Here is a 7,153-nt window from a genome sequence, read left to right as displayed (position 1 = left end):
CACAAACTAAACTTTCCACGTGTTAGCTCTTTGCCAGAAAATGTACAAAATTCCTGGGCGTACGTAGAATTGTACGGTTCTTACTTAGCGTTAATGCCACAGTTGCCAGATTTGGACAATCCTCTACACATTGAGGTCGTTACGTACTTCGAAACTTTTTTAGGTGAGCCTACAGCTTGATCGCTCTTTGGCCAGTGTGATCTTGGTAGCACTGCATCTCCACATTGCGGTGAGCGGGCAACGCTCTACCACATGGTTTGGGCGTGCCAAGTTACCCCTTCTCTAAGCCCTCTTCCCCACCCCTGCATGGAAGATTGGGAGGCCGCCCTGCAGGACTCCTGCCTGGAGCGCCAGCAATGGCTGGCTCGCCGCTCTGTTACTGCATCCACGGCCAACGGGACCCTGGACTGGGTGCCCCCCCCCCCCTCCCCCAGCCCTCGATGACTAAATAAATACAGATGTTTTGTCCTCCTCTACATCAAAGATATTGCGAACGTCTTGCAATGCAAAAGTGAAAGAAAATGTCTATAGGTTCCCGAAATCGACATTAAAAATATGGCCAAAGATACTGAAACACGGTGGTGAGCACCGAGGCTTACGCGTTTGACTTCATCGCAGACCACGTGGTGCATGAAGTTGCTGTGGCGAATTCGGTATTTCTAAAACAGATGTGGAAAAATAATAAAAAATTCTGGAGGGCACTTAAGCCTCCTTACATGCGGCCATGCGAAAGCATTTTTCTATTAGGCATGCAGCTGCGCTACCACTATAACTATGGCAACGCCTGGCGTGTTCAAACATGCCTGGGCATGCAGTGGCGCCATCTGCATTGAACACTTGTGACGTCAGCTACTAACATACTTATTATGACTACGACTAACCACGACTTATTAACCATTGCTATGATTTACTATATAACTATGACTGTGACAAATTACCCGTCACTATGACTAATCAACTTATAATTATCATGATTGACTTATCGGTGATTGATTTACTTATTATCTATTTCTAGAAAATTTTCTGTTCAACACAAAAGTTGAGGCAAGAATATCTTTAATATTGAAAAAATAATTACGTGCTTGGGCAGTCGAGTGAACGCGTCCGAGTATCAGGGCTTGCAGTGATGGAAAAGCTGGATGGAAGAGTGCTTACAAACAAAAGGGCACGAAATTTTAGCGGCACGAAACTTTAGCGTTGCTATAGTATTCTAGGCACTGTAGCGTTGCACAGTATAGACAGAAACTAGTCAATATGCAAGTACACACAGTTAGAGATGTTGAAGAGCTATCAAACAAAACTATAAAATCAAAATCTATCAGAAATGGCGAGCAGGAGATAAACTAGTTCATTAAAGAAAACAATGAGCACCGATGATGTCAAGATCACGAAAGTAAGGCATGGTTGCTAATTCAACGCGTGTGACGCGCCCAGGAACCATTAGCTAGAAAACACTATGGGCAAATTTAGAGTTTTGCAGAAAGAGCAACATTCCCCTTATGTAATTTTAGCCAAGAAAGCTCCACGAATGCATGGTAGAAGTTGGCCCTCGCCTCTCGATCTCTAAATGCCACCTTGGAAAAATCGCTGTTTTGAGACTTGTGCACCCTAAGAATTTCAGCCAGCGGCTAGAAAGAAAGGGAAAAGGCGGCACTGAATGTACGTTTCGTTTCGTTTATTTTAGAATTTCGTTGCTAGGGGCACAGAGGCCCATTTCTGGAAGCACCACCTCATTCATGGCACGTAGTTGTACACATTGTCGTTATCGGGATCACGCTCCAAAAAGTCGCGGTCTATGAGCACATCGATTCTTTTCTTGATAACCTCGTCGTCAGGGATGAACCTCTCGCTCAGCAAATCGGTAACCTTGGCGACGATCTCACTATGTGATAGCTTCCGTTCTGACTTCATAACCCGCACAATGGCAGCCTCGATCACAAACCGCCGATCTTCGTCCACATTGCGCGCAACATTCTCGTATCTTTTAGAGCCGCCCCATATCTTGGCGGTGGTCTTACGGATCTTCACCCTGTTCAGATGGGAGGTGAAAGATTCGTTTACGCTAAACACGTGACCTGACTCGAAACCGACCGTCGGAGGTTCCTTGACGAGGATCGGTTCGGAGGCCTCGCCTACTATTAACGACTGCAGAGCTCGCATTAAGTTGGTCTCGGGAATGCACGTCTCGGAGGCAATGTCATCGTACGTGATCTTTTCACGGCTGTTGAACAGCATCAGCACGCACATCTGGTAGGTCGTCACCAAGATGACGTATGTGCGTGGACCGCTGAGCTGAACGGAGAGCGCCGATGAAATAGATGGCTCTGCCGGTGGGTAGAACACCGCTTTCATGTCCACCCAGCCCTTCTGAGGCTGTAGGTCCAGCTTTCGACCGCCGTGTTTGGCTAGGTAGAACCGCCGGAACGTCTCAAAAGCATCACGGGGGGCAGCGGGTATGTTGCACTGCTGCGTAGCCTCAGGGAAAGGCCAGAAGCCCGTCGTGAGCACGCGTACAGTCAAGTCCACTCCGTGCAGTTCCATTCTACATGAGGCGATGGCGCTTCTGAACTCCTCTGTCAATTTCTTGGATATGGACATGTCATTCATCATGGTCTCAAACTTCGAGACGAACATGGCACCACACGCTACCTTGAGCTTGAAGACCATGGCTCTCTCTGCATCAATCGACACTATCTTGTTGTGCAGTAGGCGTTTACATAAATACTGCTTGTAGAAACGCTCGAAAAGGTCTTTATCATGCAGGAAGCGGGCGAATATGACAGTTTTGTCTAAGAGCTGCTTAAACTCTTGTTCCGGCATTTCTTTTGTCCCCTTCCTCAGCGCGGCGTCTGCAAACGCGGCCACATGCTCCGGCGCTTTGGTGGTTAGGTTGAGGATGTACTCAAAGTCAGCGTTTATAATGTGCCTGACGAAGTGTTTGTCGCTGAAACAGCTGTTCAGAATGCGCTCGAAGTGATCTTTTAGCTCCATTAGCTCTTTAACCACGTACAGCGAGTCTACTTTATCACCGTCCTCCGCCATGAGCGGTCGGCCCAGCTCGCGCAGGTACTTGCTCACACACTGTGCTACTGTTTTGCGGCCGTTCTCTGCGCGGCTTAGTAGCTGAAACAAGCGAGCGAGATCACCCACCCTTTCGTTCTTCAACATGGCCACAACGCCTGAGTCTTCCTTCTCCGCTATGGCGCACACGTGGTTGGCAACCAACTTCTGGTACACTACTTCCTGAATGAGGGGTTCAGTACTAGGTTCCAGTAAAAGCTTTACCCTTTCAGACTCTTCGCCCATGAGCCGCTCCGTCATGTCGATATAGTCGATCACGCTCTTTTCTAACAGCTTTTGGCTTTCAACATCGTAGAATTTTTCTGCATCGGCCAAAAAAGGACGCTCAAAGTCTTCCTCGTAAACTGATCTCGAATTAACGCTCAGTTCACTCAACATCTTGCAGGCGTTCTTGATTAACATCCTGTCGACCATCTCACCCTCGCGATGTCGGCTCATCGTTTGCAGGAGCATCTCTTGCAGCTTGTCCCGTATGTCTGCCTGTCGCGCAACCTCGTCTCGGAAAAGAAGCAGCCCGAGGTTTTTAACGCTGCACAATTTGTTCTGTGGCAGGTATCGCTGCTCCAAATATAAAGCGATGTCCTTGATCCGTCGCATTCTTGACTGATGGTCGTTCCAGGCTTGATTTAGAGTACGCAGGAAGTCGTCGTGGGCGGAGGCCAAGACGGCTGGTCGGACTTTGTTTACCAGGTAGTCAGTCACGGCTTCACGCAGTCCGGTGTGCAGCAGCCTTCCTTGTCCCCCGGCCACCATGACGTGGGCTATTCGGTAGAGGTCGGAGAAGCTCTGGCCGCTGTCGCACTTATCCAGGATGTCCTGGATGGCCCTCCGCAGGGGCGGCCAGAGGTTCTCGCCGCCGCCTTCGCCCATGACATGCGGAGGCTCTCCAAGTAGCCAGACCTTGGCGTCCTTTTTCGCAATGAGCGAGGCCATGGCGTCCGCCCCTAATGCGCGTAACTCGCCGCTCGAGACAACCGTGACAAACCGCATATCTTCGTTCTCTTCCAGTTTGCTGTTCTTCATGCGTGTACTGGTAAACGGTAAATTCCGGGCGCTTTTTCTTCCTTTTTCAAAGCTTTCATTGGCGTCTCTGTGAAAAGGGGGATGAATTTAAGAGTGCAAAAAAGTGGTAGTACATATAAGTATTGTCAAATACTCGGTCACTGCTTGTCCTCACTTCGAAATCAAATTACTTTTAGAAAGTCTTGAATTTCGGCTTATAGTGAGCAAGTTTTAACGCATGAAGCCACTTTGGAAACTTATTTAAAAAATGATAATTTTTCATGAGATTACACAATCATTTCTGATAATTGGCAAAAAAATTGCGCTTCTAAAGACACTGCCTAACTTAATCTCCTGTGCATTTTCCAAAAGCGAAACTAACAGTTTGTTTTTGGTCATTTTATTCTTATTTCAGTCCTAATTATAAGATCTGTTTCTGATGTATTTTTGTTTGCATTTAACCACAGTAACGCTCGCAAGAAGGACATTTGACATTTCGACTTTTCTTGTCATTCTCGAACTCATTTTTGTACCATTTCGTCTTAAGCGAACATTCGTAAGTTTTCAGCCAAATGCATTCTCAATAAAACAATTTGCACACTTATTATTCATATATCAGACTGTCTAAAAAAACGCAAGAAATAAAATCATGCGAAAATTGTTATTGTTGCAGTTGTCTCAAAAAACATTCCTTATCGACAACATTTGTTTTTGGCAATTATGTCATTAAGAGACAAGTGATGATATCGTAATTGATTTTGTTCATTTCACAGCTGAGGTATATATGTATGTCGATGATATCGAAATTACTTTGATTCATAAACACAATTGTGATGATATTGTAGCTGAAAATCTGCTTTGGACCGCTCTTTGGAGGAGAAGAACCTCGGCTGCTTTTCCCTGCTTCTTGTGGAAGTGACGGCTTGTTTTATTTATTTATTTATTTATTTATTTATTTATTTATTTATTTATTTATTTATTTATTTATTTATTTATTTATTTATTTATTTATTTATTTATTTATTTATTTATTTATTTATTTATTTATTTACAAGGGCCATCCAGCTGTACGAATTTGTGGCCCCATCTAGTGCTGCCGCGATTACCGAACTGGATACTGAGTTACTACTAAAGCATGGCGTCTGCGTTGCACGCAGTACCGTCCATCTGCACAACGGCCTACCGGATGTGCTCCTCACAAATTGCGGAAACAAACGGCAATGCATCGCTAAAGGCGCAGTTGCGTATATTTTGAACAAATCGCCGAAACTTCCGACTGCCTCGTAAACACTGCCTCACACCTCAGAGCGATGCATCCGCCTGCTGAACGTCAAAATTCTCCCTATATGTCAATACTCTACCACGGGTCGTGAAGGATAGACTTCTCGTCCTGCTGTCTAGAATACAAGAATTTTTCTCGTTCACCACCGCAGTCAAGCAGATGCCCCTAACGAAGCACCGCATAATAACCGACGAACGAATCCGACCAGCATGACAGAACACGTACAGAGTATCACCGCTGTAAATCGAAGTCATAGCTCAACAAGTGAACGAAACACTGAATGACGGTTCTTTACAGACGTCGAGGAGTCCCTGAGCTTAAATTTTCTTCTCGTTAAAATGAAGACGACAGTTTAAGGTTTTGTGTTGATTATCGGAGCTTCAACCAGTACACGAAAAAGACGTCTACCCGTTACCACGCGTTGATGAGCCCCTGAACCGGCTACGTCACGCCCGCAACGTCTTCGTTCGGTTTAAAAAGTGGCTATTGGCAAATCGAAGTCGAAAAGATAGCGTCTGTTATGCCCCACGGATTTCATGAATTCAAGGCAACGTTGATTCAAGGTCCTGCCTTTCTAACTGTGCTCCATCCCAACTACATTTCAGTGAATGATGGACGCAGTCTAATCCGGTCTCAAATGGCAAACATGTTTTGTCTATCGGAACGACATTTGTCGCAAAAAAGAAGGGGCGAATATCTTGTTGTGGGTTTGCCCGGCACTACAGCCAACAAGAATTCGGCACCTGGGAGCAGGACGTCTCCCGCCAAACAATCCATCCTTATATATACAGCCTGGACGCACGGGTCTCATCACCACACCCTTCTCGATTCATTCGATCGGCTACTCCTTTCTCATTTATTTACCACATAAATGAGAAAAGATTGGCCGATCGAATGAACAACCTTGCATAAATCCATATCCGTTTTTTTCTTTTCAATAAATATTTATCATCCTCATCATCATCTCATTTATTTAACAACCCCAGTTTTCTTTTTCTTAACTGCGTAACCCGCCACGGTGGTGCAGTGGTAAGACGCCCGTGTACTGTGCCGGAGTACCCGGGTTCGAACCCGACCATGGCGGCTGCGTTTCGATGGAGGCGAAAGCTTTGGACTGGATCCAAGGGATGTAGGTTCGATTTACGCTGGAGAGAAGGTTTATTAATTTATTTTTTACTCTCGCTCTCCAAAGCGTGACACCTCTGCTGATAACCTTCTGTCGACAACGATGCGGCATTAAGGGCTTTCACCTCAATAAGGGACTTGCCAAACGGTTTGGTTTATGTAGTTAACCGTCCCAAAGCGACTCAGACTATGAGAGACGCAGTAGTGGAGGGCCCTAGCAATTTCGATCACCTAATGTTATTTTACTTGCACTGATATTGTACAGGCCCTGCCGCGGTGGCGCAGTGGTTAAGATGCCCGACTAGTGTGCCGGAGTGCCCGGGTTCGAACTCGACTGTCGGCGGCTGCGTTTCGATGGAGGCGAAATGAAAATGCGTCCGTGTACTGAGCGATGTAAGTGCACGTTAAAGATCCCAGGTGGTCGAAATTACCCCGGAGCCCTCCACTATGGCACTTCTGTCTTTCCGCTTTCACTTAACAACTATAGAATTGCTGGTACTTATGCAATCTCAGCCCCGCCGTTTTTGTTGTTTTTATGCACTCTCAAACACACGGCGTTATATAACTAAGCTTCGTTTCGAAAAGTGTGAAGGAAAAAAAAAAAACGACCTCGCAAATGCGAACAAAAAGATTTATTCCCACCCCCTTCCCCGGTACCTCTGA

At 46.0% G+C, this 7,153-nt stretch overlaps 1 pseudogene; it reads right to left on the bottom strand.

Annotated features, from left to right (window-relative positions):
- Nucleotides 1–1,734: 1,734 nt before the first annotated feature.
- Nucleotides 1,735–4,014, bottom strand: LOC146186506 (cullin-3 pseudogene; annotated as a pseudogene).
- Nucleotides 4,015–7,153: the final 3,139 nt, after the last annotated feature.

Source organism: Amblyomma maculatum, chromosome 6 (genome assembly GCF_055883805.1).
Source record: "Amblyomma maculatum isolate TAMU_Amacu chromosome 6, ASM5588380v1, whole genome shotgun sequence".
Classification (NCBI taxonomy): domain Eukaryota; kingdom Metazoa; phylum Arthropoda; class Arachnida; order Ixodida; family Ixodidae; genus Amblyomma; species Amblyomma maculatum.
This window is presented reverse-complemented; position numbering and strand designations above follow the sequence as displayed.